Source organism: Macrotis lagotis, chromosome X (genome assembly GCF_037893015.1).
Source record: "Macrotis lagotis isolate mMagLag1 chromosome X, bilby.v1.9.chrom.fasta, whole genome shotgun sequence".
Classification (NCBI taxonomy): domain Eukaryota; kingdom Metazoa; phylum Chordata; class Mammalia; order Peramelemorphia; family Peramelidae; genus Macrotis; species Macrotis lagotis.
The window spans coordinates 558,653,981-558,672,229 of NC_133666.1; the positions used below are offsets into that span (position 1 = coordinate 558,653,981).

Sequence of the window (18,249 nt, forward strand, 5' to 3'; positions counted from 1 at the left end):
AAGGGCACAAAATTTAGAAAAATAAAGTTAAAGAATTGAGAAGTTCAAGACAAAGGCATAATAAGGACAAGCTTTCAAGAAGAGTTAGAATGACAGCCTGGGGTATCAGCAGTAGGTAGATCCCAAGAATTTAAATTTGCTTTTGGTTGCTTTGAGTCCTTTTCCTGGGAAGACCGTTTCTTCCTTAGAACAGTCAAACACAATTCTTTCCTCTTCATTAAAATTTAATGGTTTTGACAATTGACAAATATTAACATTGTAATACAGAACAAAGTGATAGTAGTTACTGTCTTTTCTTTAAATCACACAAAAAACTTAATTTTACAAAGGGTTACATGTAGAGCATTTGCAGATGGAAAGGATCTTAGAAATTAAGTTCAAATCCCTCATTTTATATATGAGGAATCAGGTCCAGACGTAAAGCATTATACATTACTGCAAAATGGGGACATTAGTACTCAGGTCATCAATACTACTAATTACTGACCATGTGCTTTTTCTTAGTATTGATATATAGACAGGGATGAGAAATTATCTTTTTTTCCGCTACAGGACTGCCAAGTGTTAACTATAACTTGTTAAAAACTTCAAAATTCTCAGAAAACTTTCTAGAGTTAGTGAACTATATCAGTTTGCATTGATAGGACTGTAGTTGCTCTGCCATAATGTTTCACCTCTTGTCTTCTGATTCCAATGTGTTTGGGGGGGGGGGGGATGTGTGAGGGAAGAGGGAAAAACATAACTACAATTTTGTTGTTCACATTAAATCAGTGAGCTTTTGCTGGGTTGTCAGATTTTTTTTTTTAATCATTTCAACTTCACCTGGAACATAAGACAGAGCTGAAAGGGATCAAATAACTAACCTGCCTTTGGTAGTTAAAGAGGAGACAGATTTTGACTAAACCCAGTGCTCTACCATGTCATACTACCTAACCCTGCTCCCCTCTCCTCAACTCCCTCAGTTGTATACCCGAAATTCCTCTTACCCTACATGATGGAATTTATTAAGATAACTATAGATTAGGTAATGGTTTCCAGAGGTTTACATTATATGTAACACCTCCTATGTCTCACCCAGAAGTAAATTTTAAAATCTTAAAACTCCACAAAATTCAAGTCATCAATAACCTAAAATTCTTTAAAAGTTCAATTTCATCAAATATAGAAATACTAATCAATTCTAAAGTCTGTAAAGATGAGTGCTAAGACATTGACACCAAAGTTACTTAAATTCAAAATTACCCTTTTAGATGAATAGAGCTCAAAAACTATGCACTTTATAAGTGCTCACAATTATATTCTTAGTTTAATCAATGGTCTTAGCCAAAAGGCTGATACACAATTTCAAAATAATCCCTTAGGCTGGTAGGAATGCCATTAACCAATGGATAAAGGCAAAAAGATCTCCAATTATTATCAAGCTAAAACAATACAAATCTCAAACTGGGACACAGGAAACTTAAATCTCTTTATTCAATTAATAGAGAGTAACAGAAAATCATTTACATTCAGAGTTGTTAACATTTAGTTAATATTGTGGAATACTAGACGTAATTTTGTGCTTTACTTTGATAGTAAATATGCAAGTGCATATGCCATGTTTATTTGGAGACCAAATTGCTACCAGCCTTATTTTCATTTCAATTAAGATTATCTGTTTTGACCACTACTGGTGACTATCTTACAAGACTAGTTCTGACTTTCTAAAGGTAAAATTGCAGACCAAGACACACACACACACACACACACACACACACACACACACACACACACACACACAGCATTTTTCCCTATCAAGGTACTTTGTGTAAAAACTATTACGAACATTCAATCAATAGCCTTCAATCCATGCTCATTTCCTACATTCTTTAGAAACCTTTTTTATCCCAAAACTCCATTTAATGTTCTTGTATTCACTTATACCATGCCACCCCAAACAATACTCAGTTACCCAATTACTGACTGTTTTGAAACCCAAATCTAACAAGAAGTTACAGGTACTTTAGGAAATTGTTTTAAAGTGGCTTTTTAAACTACAGATAAATATAAGTATACCTATATCAGGAAGCTCCAAATGACATACAATAAATGATTTCTATCAATTAAAAGGAAGGCACTGGGGAAAGGAACCTGAAAAAAAGAAAAATATACTTAGGTGTTGTTATAGGCTTAAATAAAAATCCTACAAAAGGATTTTTCCCCAGTTGACACACAACTGAAAATTCAGATGTTCTTGAATGGCCTTATATATTTGGCCCATGCCTCCAACACCAATTAAGTATTTACTTAGCGTTAATTTCTTGATTTTACTATTTTCCAAGTTTAAAAGTATTTACAAAAGCCTGTGTGTTATTGTGTTCCTAACTACACCAGGCAAAACCATTTAACTCTGAAAGTTTCATAACCTTTTAGATTCTTTACTAAGGGAAATGGTCTGTGAGACCTGTTTCCAATATATAAATTTGTTACCTAAATCACACTAAAAAGTTTTTAAATCCTTTCTAACTAAGCAGAGGGGTGGCTAGGTGGCGCAGTGGATAGAGAACCAGCCCTGGAGTCAGGAGTACCTGAGTTCCAATTCAGCCTCAGACACTTAATAACTACCTAGCTGTGTGGCCTTGGGCAAGCCACTTAACCCACTTGTCTTGCAAAAACCTAAAAAAAACCCCGAAAAAGCAAAAATCCAACTAGACAGAGTTCCTCTCTGTTGTCATACACAAAAAAGGGACCTGAAATGCTCATTTTAGAAAACAATGGAAAAACATGTTGGAAATCACAGATCAATTTTGATTTTGTACCTTTAACAAGTCTTTGTTCAAACTAAATTTCACCATCATATTATAAAGTACTTCATAAAGAAAGGTTAAACAAAAGAGCCAATCTTATTAGATTTGAAAGATGTTCCAAAGACCCAGCAACACTGGGTAAGGGGCTGGCCTACCTGCAGTCCAAAACTATTTTAAGAGATCTTTTAGGAATTAGTTTCAGACATTTTTCTTGTCCTTTACTTCTATCCAGAACTCTAGAACTTAACTATGTGTCAAGAACCAAAGAACAGTTCTAGAATAGAGGAGGGCCAGGAGCATCTCTCCATAGGCACCATAATATTTCTATACATATTAAAACTAAGATGAGCTAATGTTCCCCAGAGGTCTTTCAGCATACATGATTAGCTGTATATGCTGGTACATTCTGGCACTAACTGACATCAGAATGTGACAAGAGTGGCAGCAGAAGCTTTAAGCAATTGTTTCTTGTTGAAAAGTGGATCTTTCATTTAGTTTCCCTTTACTAAACACTTTAGAACATGACAAGTTAATTTTGAACAAAGACCAGATCATTTTGTTACTCTACAATCCAAAATTTATGCAAACAAATAAATGTAGAGGAAAAAATTTACTTAACAATATGAACACTCAGCTTGCATGTACCAGAGTCATGTGTAGTAATAATAACAGCTGTAATATTTTTTAAGAAAAGTTATTTCCATTTGGGCTTCACAGCTGTGGGAACAGTTTATAACCTTCCTTTCTCAGTACTTCCTGGTGCCTTCATATTGGTGATTGTGGATATCAGGTTTTACTGAGTAGGATTTTCCATCAGTAGCTGCCGGAAGAAACATAAGGCTCCAAAGAACCAAGCACTGCTCCGTGGAACCGTTCATGAGGCTGAATCCTCATGTAATCAAGAAGGCAGCTCCAAGAGTAGTGACTGCAGCAGCTGAGCACTTGCCTTGTTACACACCTGCTACAAAGGCTTCTACAGTTGATTGTACTTCAGAAGAAACTGATACATCTCTCAAATAATCACAAGATAATTCTGGCAGCAACAGCCCACTTGACACCAAGCTGGATGAATATGGGTCTTGGATTTCTGAAGTGGAGACCTCCCTGGAAGTAGAACAGGGAGAGCTGAAAGGTTGGGAGTACTGTTCCAGAGATACCTAAGCAGGAAACCGAACCTTAACATGATCAACCACAGTGTTATCTTGTTAATGTCTATGGGCAAGTCTACCCATGACAAGTTTGATTTCTTTTAATATGCATTTTATAACTTACCACTCTATCCAGAGCTCACTAAATATGAAAGAGAAACATTTCCTCTTTGACAACTTTCTGTGAAATAGCACACCTATATTATAATAACTTCCTCACTTACAAAATGGAGAACATTACTTACCATTCAGGTTACCATAATAACTGAGAAAAACAACTACACAATTTCATATAAATGGGGGGGGGGGGAGTTAAATCTTTATAAAAATTACATCAATACAAATAAAGTAAATTTAGGAGTTAATAGTAGAAAATTGAACCCCTACTTTGCCTATCCATATAAAGCTTGTTTGATCATATCACGGAAAATCTTCTTAATCATTTCATCCTATAGCATTTTTTAGCATGGAAGGGAGGGGAAAGAGACCGATGAAGCTAGAGAGAAAGCAAAAGTTAGGGCAACAAGCAAAGACTTTTCCCTGCTCAGGGAGTGTGGTTAGAAGAGGGGGCAAAAACTGGAACCACTATCTCTCTTTGAAGCTGAAGAAAGGCAATTAGCATAATGTAAATGTATGTCAAGAAATATGTAAAAAGGAAGAATAGATGAAACTAGAGAAGGTGTTATAAGTAAAATAAACAGGAGTTAAGTCAGGTCCTCACTGGCAAACATGTCTAGTTAAATTTGTTAACTCATTTCTTAAATACCTTTTTTTAAAAAGGGGTAACATCTGAACTTAAAGGTAAAGAATTGCTAACGCTTTGCACCTCTATTTGCAAGTTAAAAATCCTAGGCAAAACAAATCTTGGCTAGCCTCAACCATCTTTTTTTATACAAGCAAAATCGACCTGACCACTCTTCAACTCAAATCTTGACCAATGCACACATGAAGTCATATTAAGTCTTATAATTACAAGAAGGAAGAGACCAAACAAAAAATTCCAATACAAAATATGGAAATGATTATCTCTTTGCACCCACCCCATTCCCAAGAAAGGAACAATCTCAAAGATAAAGTTATAAACCATCTGTTTTTTTTAATGTGTATTTGTCAAACTCATTTTTCTAACTGTACGGGTGGTTTTAGGGATGACTGAGAAAGGAGAATGTAGCAACAAATTTAAGACACTGGAAAAAAAGAGTTCTAGAGAAGTTAAGTTGGAAAGGGTGAATAAATAGTATGGATATGTTAATCTGTTTCTAGAGAATAACTACTATACTTAAGAGTACAAAAGGCAAATAAAACATTTCTGCATGTTATGTACCAAAGAGGATCCAATTTGTTCAGGAAAGAACAAAGAAGGTAATGAAGAGGTACAACTTTCAAGAACCACAGGGTTAAAAATCACTAAATTCACAAGATCTAACAGATTTTATACATATTTTGTGCATATTTTTGTGTTTTTCAAAGGATTGTGAGTTTTAAGGACAGGGGGGTTTCATTTTTGTTTTTGGTCTTCTCAGCATTCAGAAAACTAGGAATAATACCCTGCACAATGTTTGCTGATTGATTTCACTGAACACAGCAAAGAGAGAACTGCAGTTTCAAATGCACTCTTTCTCTATTGTATCTGTAAATGCTAATTTTTCATTTGGTGTTTAAAACTGATTTCATACAATATACTGTTAGTTTCAGTAAATATTAAACACTAGTTTGCATTTTCTGGGCATACAAATAGATACAGAATAAGCTGTATGAAAGGGAAGAAGTCAGGCTGAAAGACTCACCGACACACACACACACACACACACACACTTCTCTCTCTCTCTCTCTCTCTCTCTCTCTCTCTCTCTCTCTCAAATAAATCCTCCGGCATTTAATTTAATATTTTTTAAAAACTGGGCCTGTGATTTCCCTGCTACAAAGGATAAGAAATTTGAGACTAGAAGAGACTTTAACTGTAATCTTAGGTCTATTTATCTCCTTTCTCAATCTTACTGGTGATGACCTACTGTAACCAGGCCTCACATTCCCCCAACAAGAAACTATACCTTCTAACCATTACAGAAAACAGGTTCTAAAAAGTTAAGTAACTTGACCGGAGTCATATAGCCACTATGTATCAAAAATAGCACTTGAACTTCAGTCTTCCTAACTCTAAGGCCAAGCCTTTTACTTAATGCTGTCAGTACTGAAATAAGTAACTACTTGAAATTCAGAAAGAATGGTTCTCTTTAAGGTGGGTATTTATATTACCAGATGTGTGACAATATTACTCACATTCACAAAAAGGAAGACTAAAGAATAACTCATAGGATGGTCCCAACGAATTTTTAATTTGGAAGAACTAGTAATTTCTTCCTCTATATCCCATTTCACTAACAAGGAAACTGAAAGCTTAGAAATTTAAAAAAAAAAAATCTTGTCCCAAATCACACAAGCTAGATGGTGGCTAAGGTAACAGTGAAGAGAAAAAAAAGGAGAGTAAACAAGACAAAGAGGAGCCAGACCAGAAACAAGAATAGGCAGACTTCTGCTCTCTTGACTTTATAAATAGTTTCTGACAACTGGCATCTGTATACATGGATTTGATGCCTTGAGGTTTTGACCTGATTGACAAGAGTGTATGTGACCCCAAAGAATCCATTTCTGGGATGGCGGTGGTGATGAAAGGAAAAGGTGTCATTACTGGAAAAGTCCTCTCTCAGCATAATCTACCCAGAAACTGATCACAGTATATGACCCTTCCAGAGTTTAGTTAAAAAAAAAAAAGCAGTCCTCTAATAACTCAGAAGTCAAGAAAAACATTTTATAACATTGTTATTAGGGAGGAATGCTAATGAATATTAAAATTATGCAAACTCAGGGCATTTGCACTTCCAGCTATTCCAAAAAGTGTTCTTTAACCCTTTTTACTATGAGCAAGTTTAGTGTCACACAGAAGTTCCAAAAAGATTTAATTTTCTCAAATATTTGATAATCTTAAGGTTCAGAGGGATAAAGCAACTTTCCCAAGAGAAGCAGAAGGAAGACATGAGCATGAGTCCTGATCTAAGTCTAGCAATACATTTTTACTATCCAAAGTTACCAAAAAGTTAAATCATTTGGTTAAAGTTAGGTAATAAAAATATACCAAGATTAAATTTAACATTGCCCCATTTCTACATCTGTTCCTGGTCTGGTGAGAGGTTGACTTTTAGGGTGTAGTGGAAAGAATTCTAGTTTTGAGAATTAGGATGACCAGGAGACAAATTACACCTTAAGACCAATTATTCACTGTGTGACACTCTGAGCCCAAATTTCTCCTGTCAATAAGAAAAGTTCTTTTCAGCTCTGAATCTATGATTCTAAAGGAACATAGTTGGAAATAAAAACAAATAAGCAAACCCAAATTGGAAGTTTCACCATAATTCCTTAAATAGCTCACACTACCTTTAAAAAGCCAAAGAGTATTGTTTGCATGTTGGAAATGTGCTACCTTCTACCTTCTTAGAATAAACTATTCACTTATTTTAGTTTTCTCTACCCAAGATAATTTTCTCACTATTTTTCTCAATTCCAAAATTAAATTGCACATAAAAATAATTTAATCAGGCATCTTAACACACTTATCAGGGCACTCTTTAAAAGAGTCTTTAAAAAAGAGATACTCTGAGGTGGCTAGGTGGCACAGTGGATAGAGCACCAGCCCTGGAGTCAGGAGGACCTGAATTCAAATCTGACCTCAGACACTTAATTATCTAGTTGTGTGATCTTGGGCAAGTAAACTCACTGTCTTGCAGGAAAAAAAAAAGTATACTAAAATAGAGATACTTGGCAACAACAATAGTTTGTATGTGCTGACAACTAAAATGATTTTATATATATATATATATATATATACATATATATATATATACACACACACATATGAATATGTATATGACAAAAATAATAAAAGCCTGGGAATTTAATAATGAGAACAGTCAACTTAATTCAAAAACTTCAAGTCTCCATTATTGATATTATATGAAAATATTATCTAAGTAGGTAAAGAATATATAAAACTAAAATGTTAACAGCTTTAACTTGACATTTATTTAAAGGCACCAAAAGGCTACAGAGGCTACTGTATTTAAACTGAATATATTCTGTCACTTACCTAAGAGCAGATCCTAAATGTATATCATCATTGAACACTATAAATACATGTCAACTACTTGTCCATTTGGAATCTCTCATAAAAGTGAAAGGAGAAGATTTCTCCCACTTCATGAACCTTTCAATAGACTGACATATTAGTATTTCTTTACTGCAAGTAGTAACTCAAAATATGTGTGTTCAAAGGAAAACATATCACAAAATTTTTATTATAGGAACAACTCCAAATTTTTTTGTTTGACAGCTGAATAGAGTCATTATGAATTTCATGAGGGGAAAGCAATCTATTCCTGAAACCTTTCACAAATGTCACAGCTCAAGCTCTGTCAAGTATAAGACCTTTGCCATAGCTTATTATTTTAGAGACAAACTGGCTAGTGGATAGATTATTAGACCTGAAAGCTCCAAGGGCTTGAAGCTTCAAATTTGGCTTCTGACATTTAAGTCTTAGACCATGAAGTTAGTAAAAACATCACTGAACTTCCAAGTTCTATCTGCAAATAGTGATATTATCTGCAATACAAATCGCACAGGAATTATAAATTTAGAGCTCTATAACATCTTAGAAGGCACCTACTCCAACCCTTTACATAGATGAGAAGACCAATAAGTTATAGGACTTATTCAAAGTTAAATAGGGAATGAGATTTGAATCCAGATTCTCCAGTTCCAAGGTGATCTTTCCACCATAACACAATGCTTCATATAAGGCCCAATAACTGTTATTTAAATGTTATATGCCATTTACTACTACTTCTGTAATGATGACAATTAAGTTCAGATTCAAAGTTTTTATATTCCCAGTATTCCCAATGGAGTCACAGAAAATTATTTTCAGGAATATAATACCCCCAAATAAACTATATCAAAACTATAGTGATATCACTATGCAGTGGTAGCTTACAAAAACATCGAGTAACAGCAGTCAGGTATCTCAATATGTCAACTATCTCAGTACGCTTCATGTATCTCAATATGTCAACCATCTCAGTATTCTGTTACCTAGCCCACTTCTCCTAAACATCTAGACAAAAGAGCAATGAAGTTTAATTTAATGTGTTGTTTACATCAACACATTATACTTATGCATAATTCAGATGAAAATGGTTCACACTGGTCAATAAAGGTAGGATTTGTTGAGGTTTATCAATTATTTTTTTTAAATAGTATATACAATTGTTTGTAGGTTCTACAATATATCACTTTCTTTTGTACTATAAAAAGAGAACATTCTCTTAAAAGTAAACTGATTTCACAAAGCATGTTGCTTGCTACAAATAGAAAAATCACAAAATTTTAGATTACCCTTTAAAAGTTAGACCAACTATCATTTTTTAGATTTACTCTGTCAATAGCAAAACTGGCAATGAAACAAATTTAAAAGCTTATTAGGAGACTTTCCCATTATGCTAGCTACACAATTCTAGTATATTAATATTCTTTTAAGAGGGGTTCAAAAAAGCCAAAATGTTAAAGTTATTTGAAGATGCTTATTTCCCATCTTCCAAAATCTTGCCCAGAAGGGAAATGTTTAAAAAAAGGAGACTCAAATAAAATGTCTACATTCAAGGGAATAAAAATTGTTAAAATACTTAGGAGATGAGTAAAAAGCAATATTTAAAATTATATGATTAAAAACAAGATTTGAAAACACATTGTTAAAAACTTAAAACTTCCTTCAAAATTTTGAAGATGTTTAGAGCCATTAATCTGGAGCTTATTAAGGGACCTAGGAGAAAGAATCTAAAAAAAAAAAAAAATCAAGGTTCCTAAGTTAAATGACTTAAGTTCACACAGATACCCTGATAACCTTCCTTTCTGCTGTATCATAGGACAAAGGAAAATCGATCGTCTATACTATTTCCAAATCACAGTATCACTTTCTTGCTATTCATCTTAAGAAAGCTTCTTTTAGGGTTAACATAAAAATCCAGCTAACTAAATACTCACACTTGTATTTAATAAACTTAAGATAATATAGTAATCAAACAGATCCTATTGAAATAAAGATAAAACCAGGATCTCTCAGAACCCTAATGCCATCACAAGAGATCCAATGGTATGACTCAATTGTCTTTTAAAATCTTTCCCTCTAGTCTGAGAGTCAATTTTAAAATAATTCAAAACACACCAAAGTCCATCTCTCTATAACCTGCCAAATTTGGTCAATAAGATATAGGTAAATAAATAATTAGAAACAAATGCATTATCTTCTTAAAAGTAGGTGCTTTAAAAGTCAAATGCCACACAATTTGAAAAAACCCAAATTAAAATCTTTTTTAAATTCATGGATAACAAATGGATTAAATTCTCTTGCCTAAATTACAACATTAAAGATCAGAATATGAATTACACACACACACACACACACACGTTATATATAAAATCTTACCTAAAAATTAACACATACTGAGCTTTAGTAAAGAATCAATTTGCAAAACATGGATCAGATTTTATGTAGACAAACTTCCCAAATAACCTGTTTTAAAACAGAACTTTAGTTCACTAGTGTATTTAAGATTTTACATAGAGTATGAAAGGAAGCTGATAGCTGATGATGGTTAATCCAACAAAATTTTCAAGGTCAATGTGCTTAAAACACTTACAGAAAGAGCATTATAACAAGAACATTAACCTAAAAACACACATATTAATACTTATTTTTTTCATATTTAGAATATGATGAGTAGAATTTTTAAAGAATTCAGATCTTTAAGCCATACAAGTTATTATAGACAACTTCTTAGCATCATGATTAATTCTATCCATGAAAAATAAAAACACAAACACAAAAAAAACCAACTTTCTGACCAGGAGTTTCCAAGTGAGATTTAGGAGCACTTACATGGACAAGTTAGGAGATGGAACCCTCCTATCATCAGCTAGGTTCCCAAGGTGGCTCAGCGTTGAAGTCGAACTGCTCTCTGTAAAGCACTTCTCCTAGGCCCTCTGGATAGTTGTATACCTGGTCAGAAAGTTCGCCCTAAAAAGGAAAATAGAAATGTTTGGAAATGATGCAACCACAAGAATTTTAAGTCATTCTGAAACAAAAATTTTTAACTGTACACATCAAGAAATGAAATCTAAACAAGTACATAACAAAATTTAGAACTGAAAGGTACTTAGAGGGATCAACTACTTCAAAAAGAGAAAAACCTAATATTAAGTGTTTCTAACTAAACTTGAACCAAGTTTTTTTTTCCTTTTTCATATAAAAAGTTATCCACTTGCGGAAAAAGTCAATTAAGTCTACAACTGGTAATATAATTCTAATTGATATACTTCTCTTTAGGATATCATACAGACTTTGTTCTCCACCTAACTTCTGACCACTCCCTTAGCCACCTAAGTTAAATAGTTAAATCTTCCTACCTAAAGAGGTAGTGTACTCCAGGGCTCTGAATTGGGCTTTTGTCTCTTTTCTCCCTCTAAGCAATTTTGCTTGGTGATCTTATCAGGTCCCAAGGATTCAATTATCTCTATGCTGTTAATTCTCAAATCTACTTATTGAGCCCTAATCTCTCCAGGGATTCTCCAGTATATAGCTACTGTATATCTCAATCTGAAGTCCTGTTGACATCTTAAACTTCAGCAAGTCCCAAACTAAATTATCTCTCCTTCCTCCTTTACCCCTAAACTTCCTTGTTACTGGAGAGGTATTACCATCCTCCCCCAAACCCCCTAGTTTTGCAAGATGACACCTTTGACTCCTCATTCTCACTCCTCCTCCTTCTCATATCTATTATGTTGTAAAGGCCTACTAATTTTACCTTCATAATATCTCCCACATATGCCCTCTTCTCTCCTCTGACACTGCCACCACCCATATGCAGGCTCTCAGCAACAGACTGCTAGTTGGTCTGCCTTTCCTGTCTAAGTCCATACTTCACTCACATATCAAAGTAAGTTTCCTTAAAACATAGGTCTAATCAAATCATTCTAACTACTTCAAATATAGTAGTTCCCCACCAGCTCCAGGATAAAATTTTTAAAAATCCTGTTTTGCCTTCAAAATTCCTTTATCACTTCACCCCCTACCTCTCCCGTCTTCTCACACCACTCCCCAACCCCCATGCACTGGTCCACCAATACGGTCTCCCTGCTGCTCCTGGAATAAGACAAACATCTTTCAGCAGCAGGCATTTTCACCAGTTTTCGCTCATGCCTTCCCTCATTTGAGCTTCCCTGACTTTAAGCGTCAGGTAAAAGCCTACCTTCAATAAACTTTCCCTATTTTTCCGTAATTCTATATTGCTTTTCTTGTACTCAGTTGTTCACTTGATGTTTTCCTTAGATTGAGCACTCCCTGAGAAGAACTATCTTGCTTTTCTTTGCACCTCCAGTTCTTAGGCCAAAGAGCAGAGTACATAAAAACCACAATATTTACTTAGTAAAATTCATTGTAGGTCTGTTGTAGGTCTCAAATTTTTAACAAGTTTACATGTTGGACCACTTTCTGTAGTATAGTTGCTGCTTAAGTTAAATTCAAATGGCTTATCAAGTGTCAGGTATTGTGGATATAAAAACTTCCTTTTTTAGGAAAATAGTTTCTGGCCTAAAATAACAACTTCTACTAAAGTAAAATTCTTTAAACACAGGGCAAGCCCTGTAAGGATCTAGCAACACATTAGAAGATAATAAATGCTTAATTTTAGGTCCCTACGTTTTTTATATTATATTCAAATCCTTTTTAAAATTCTTATTTGATCTCCACAACAATCTTGTGATTTTATTCAATCATTTTCTGGTAGAGTTTGACTCTTCATACCTCATTTGGGGTTTCTTGGCAAAGTTACTAGAGTGGTCCTTCTCCAACTCATTTTACAGATAAGAAAAACTGAGAAATAGGATTAATAAGTGACTTGCCCAGGGTCACTCAGCAATTGTTTGAGGTCACATTTGAACTCAATGGAAATCTTCCTCATTCCAAGCCCAGACTCCCTTCAAATTTAACTACCTAGCCTCCCAACCCTGTGATAAGGCTCAATAATCACGGAAGGACTTGTCCTATATATAGTGCAAGAAGTCCATGCCTTAATTTTTAATGTAATAGAAAGAAGTCAGTAGAAGCTATTATTGCCCCTATTTTTAAAATAAAGAAATTGAAACTTGACCATGGCTTAGATAAGACAGACTGAATCAGGTTCTAAGCAATTACTGAAACAAACTAGTTATTACTTTACCTAAGCAAAGTACATCTTTGTTCAAAGTCTGTTGTTAGAAATAGTGAAAAGGTATGGTATATTTTATGACTGATAGATAGGGCCATTCAGCTGTAAAACTGATGGAAAATTTTCAGCAATGTAGCACAAATAACCATTATTCTAAAATAGTTCAAATTTACTAGTATGGATTCACTCCAATCTTTGAATATTATAGTGTGACTCATGACTGACCTCCCATTTAACTTGGGACTTCCAAGTGCACAAGGAAGTCAAGAGCAAAGGTTATTGTTTGCCTTTCATTTTAAGAGGACCACGAACATCAGGGAGAGGATACCATGACTTGCAACAAACTGGATTTAAGTGAGGGAGAATGGGGCAAAGTCACCAGCCTGGCATTCTCCTCCAGAGCCATCTGAGTCCTATGGCAGGATAATGATCAGTGGGAGACCTTGACCTTTTTTAAAATCAAAAAGCATGGACAACCAACCAGGCAATGCAACCCAGAGGCCACAAACTGAGTTAGACAGCAAGTCTCTAAAACCTGTGCCCTGGCCCAATATAATTCAGGAGTATATAGCACAAACCATATTAAGATGTAACTGGGAAATATTTAATGAAGATAAATGATACAAATATCATATTTCAAAATTATGCAGAAATTAGAGGCCCTCCTTTTCTATTGAGTTTGACACCACTGTTTTAAGAAACAGTAACGAAAAAAAATTATAAGCACTATTCCAATTTGTACATTCCATGTCTTATCTACCTCTTTAAGGATTGTCCCAGGTGAAGAGTAAGAAAAGAAAAAAGGGGCTTCCCCAGAATGTTAGGGACAGTATTGTGACTTGATGATTAGGAGACCTGGGTTCTTTAGCTATTAAGATTTTGTGCAAAATTTCCAAGCAGTAATGTGGAAGAGAGTGCCTCACAAACCTTTAATTTTGACACTCCCTCCCATTCTATTTTTCCTCTATAGAAACAATATTAAGTAACCACACCACAGAATATAAGGATGTTTGGAAATCACTGGCTTGCTTATTTAGTTGTAGTCAAGTATTCTCTTGAACCTATCTTTTTAATATATTGGTTTTGATAATAGCTTATAGCATATAAGAGGGCACTGCTTAATTTTACTCTACTTCACATTGGATTTCAGAAGATCTAACAAATATCCATTAATAAAAACAAACTCCTCAGGATGCTACAATGAAGTAACAGTCCTGTTTACTGCTATACAGGAAGCATTCTTTTACAAAATATGTAATCTATTTATTTACTGCACAATTTCTTTAGCTATTGAACAAAACGATTGTTTGGAGATAGTTTTTAAGTTGCCATGGCAAATTATATATTTTGCACTCCCGTCATCTCAAAACTGGGAAAATGTTCTAATCAGAATGGCACTGGTCAGTTATACAAACTGTATATTCTTAAAACTGGTTTCAATGTATTTAAGCTGTTTCTTTTCTGTACTAGAACAGGGTTAATATAAGGAAACACTTGCTAAGTTTTATTGATACTTTTTTGTTTAAAGCAAGATGCCCACAACTTCAAAAGCATTCTTTGAGTAGTAACCAATTTACAAATCCACACCGACTTTTAAATTGCCCACATTCTTATTAATCCATTAGCTGGGAAAGACTGTCTAAATCTAATTCATTCTATTACATCTGAGTGAAAATAAACCTATCAATGAACACAAGGTTAAGCCTAGTAGAGAATCCAAGGTACTTTGATCTTTAAGAACAAATTCCCTTCATCAGAATGAAAACCCTAATAAGTCACTACTACTCTTTTACTTTGTGTAAGCACCCACCTCAAACCTATTTGCCCCAAAGCTTTTGCTACATAAGCAGCCAGATTTTTCTACCTCTGAAAAAAGGGCAGCAAGTATACTATATACAGTGTTCTCCATAATGGCAGCAATGCTGCTTGTCAACATTTTGAGCTTTGTTTGCTTCCCAAACCTATGGAATTATTTTCTCCTTTCATCTCCAAAAAGCAGGTTTTCCAAAGAGTTAAAATTTTCATAGACTGCTCCTACGATAAAGTCACTATTTTCTTAAGTAAAAAAGAAATGTTATAGGTAACATTTACCAGCATATTCATTCCCTTTAAATATGGCACCAAAATCTGCCACAGGCTTGGTCTCCCCCGGCTAACTGCCTATTTAGGAGAGTTCGGTCTGCCAGAGAAATGACTTTTAAGGTCCTCGGGGTGAGATGCCATTTCTATTGCAAAGGGATGGGGCCGAGGCCACCACAACACAGGCAGCACCAGAGGCTCCAAGACAGCAGCATTGTTCACATAGTGACAGGAAGAAGAGAACTAGATTGGAGCGGTCCAGACCGGAACAAACCCCTCCTCCTTCCCCCCCCCATTACCACCCACAGTCGATTCAAACAAAAAAACCCGCTAAAATGCGGCAGCCAGGCTGCATCGGGAGGAAATTCCTCTCGGCTCCCCCCAAAGGTCGGGGGCAAAGTCGGACAAACGCATCTCCGAGGCTTTCTTGGGGAGCAGACGGCCGAATGCAGCGGCCGCGGCCCGCACGGCCGCACACCTGGCCCCCGCAGGAGCGGGCGCCGGGTCCGGCGGGGAGCGCCCTGGTGGAGGGGCCAGGCGGCTCTCTGGGCCACGGGCCGCCCCCTCCTCCTCCTCCTCCTCCTCCTCCCGCCTCCAGCTCAGCAGGGGGGTCCGCAGCCGGCTGTCACCGGGGCTCGGCCGCGCGCCGGGCAGGACCGGGCTTTCCATCCGCCTAAGTTTAGTCCAAGCAGGAGGAAAGGCGTCGTTGCGCGGCCGCGGCCCCGGCCCCGGCCCCGGCCCCGGCCCCGGCCCCGGCCCGCGGGGCAGAGGTGACTAAGCCTGGCTTCTCCCGAGGTGACGGGGCTGAGTGACGGCGCCTCCGCCCAATCTGGGCGCCGCAGGGGGCGGGGCGGCAGCCCTCGAGCCTTCCAGAAGGGCCGCCTGACAGCGGGGCTGCCCCGGGGCCGCGGGGGGCCGGGGCCGCCCGAAGCTGTCACCCGCGCCCGCCCCCCGCGCCTCGCCCCCTCCCCCGGCCGCCGGACCCCCCCCCCCGGGGGGGGCTGTAGCACAGCCGGGAGGCCCCCCCCCTCCCCGGAAACAGCAATGCACCACGGGAGAGGGACGCCGGGGAGGGGGCCGCGACCCCCCCCCCCCGGCAGAGCGGGGCCGGCGCGGTGGGGGAGGGGGCCGCCCGCCCGCCCGCCGAGGGCCCGGCCTCGCCCTCGACCCCGCGGCCCGGGCGCCCGCGGCCGCCATGTTCGAGGCGCCCCGGGGAGGCCGCCCCCCCCCCCCCGCCCGGCCCCCGGCCCCGCCCGCCGCCCCCGCCGCGCGCCGCCCCGCATGCCGCCCCGCACGCCGCCCGCCGCCACGCGCCCCCGCGGGGTCGGTACTCACGTGAGATAACGGCCCAAAGAGTCGGGTAAAGCGTCTTCTCTTTTTAGGCGGAATTTTTAAAGAGGGATGTGGTTACCTACAGCAGAAATACCCGAGGCGGCCTGGGCCATAGGCTGCGGGGGGACGCGGGGGGCAGCGCGGCGCCGGCACCAGCTCTGCGGCGGCGGCGGCCCGGAGAGAAGCAAGCGGCGCCCGCGGCGGGACTCCCAGGCGAGGCGGGGCGGCTGCGGGCAGGAGGCGGCGGGGCGGGCGGAGCGGGACGGCGCGAGCCGGGGCGAGCGGAGGGAGGCGCGACGCGGGCGGGGAGGCGGCCGGACCCAGAGCCAGCGAGTGTGGGGCGGCGGCGCCCCGAGCGCCCCTACTTATACGGGGGGCGGGCGGAGGCGGGGCCCGCCGACGTCACAGCCGGCCGGGCCACTGTTCGAGCGGGGCGGGGGAGAGGACGGGGCGGGGAGGCCGCCGGAGCCGCGGCCCGGGGCCCGGCCGGGCGCCGGCAGAGGGGAGGGGGGGCGACGGCACCGGGCGCTGCAGGTGTCCGCGGCCTCGCGGCCTCCGGCGGGCTGGCCGCCTGCCGGCCTCCCGCCCCCTCCCCACCACCGGGACGCCGGGGATCAGCTCCCCCGCCGGCGCAGGGACCGCAGCGAGGACATGGGCGGGAGGGAGGCGGGCGGCGCCGGAGGAGGAACGGAGCGGGGGGCCGGCTGTGCGCGCGCAGGCGCCCGTGGCGGGGCCGCGGCCGCATTGTGCGCTGGGCCCGGGCGCCGCCGCCGGCCCACGTAGCGTTTGTGAGGTCTCCCCGCGAGCCGCCGGCCCCGGGGGGCGGGAACCCCGGCGCTCTGACGCGCGCGGCGCGGCTGTGCGGACCCCGGCCTGCGCCCCGCCGACACACAGACCGACTGCAGGGGCGGACACACACACGGCCAGGGGCGCAGACGGACAGACCGACTGCAGGGGCGGACACACACACGGCCAGGGGCGCAGACGGACAGACCGACTGCAGGGGCGGACACACACACGGCCAGGGGCGCAGACGGACAGACCGACTGCAGGGGCGGACACACACGGCCAGGGCCACAGACGGACAGACCGACTGCAGGGGCGGACACACACACGGCCAGGGGCGCAGACGGACAGACCGACTGCAGGGGCGGACACACACACACACACACACACACACACACACACACACACACGCGGCCAGCGGCACAGACAGACAGACCGACTGCAGGGGCCAGGGGCGCAGACAGACCGACTGCAGGGGCCAGGGGCGCAGACAGACACACGGCCGGGCATAGACAGACAGACTGCAGGGGCGGACACACACACACACGGCCGGGCAGAGACAGACTGACTGCTAGGGCACAGACACACGGCCAGGGGCACAGAAGGCCGGGCAGAGACAGACTGACTGCCGAGGGGCAGAAAGACACACGGCCAGGGACACAGACAGACAGACTGCAGGGGCACAGACAGACACACGGCCAGGGGCACAGACAGACTAACTGCCAGGGCACAGACAGACAGATGGCCGAGCAGAGACAGACTGACTACAGGCAGAAACAGACAGACTGCCGGGGCAGAGACAGACAG

At 40.6% G+C, this 18,249-nt stretch overlaps 1 protein-coding gene across 8 annotated transcripts in view; it reads right to left on the reverse strand.

Annotated features, from left to right (window-relative positions):
• Positions 1–17,380, reverse strand: part of AZIN1 (antizyme inhibitor 1) — a 31,436-nt gene extending 14,056 nt beyond the window's left edge. The window contains exons 1-4 of one of the 8 annotated variants that reach the window (XM_074200853.1): positions 16,660–17,378; positions 10,920–11,057; positions 3,745–3,890; positions 2,056–2,130 (exon numbers count right to left, since the gene is read on the reverse strand). The gene's annotated coding sequence lies outside the window, so the exon portion shown is untranslated. Of the gene's footprint in view, positions 1–2,055; positions 2,131–3,732; positions 3,891–10,466; positions 10,804–10,919; positions 11,058–15,336; positions 15,862–16,659 lie in introns of those variants that run through there. The other 7 variants (XM_074200854.1, XM_074200859.1, XM_074200851.1 and 4 more) reach the window with 7 other exon arrangements.
• Positions 17,381–18,249: the final 869 nt, after the last annotated feature.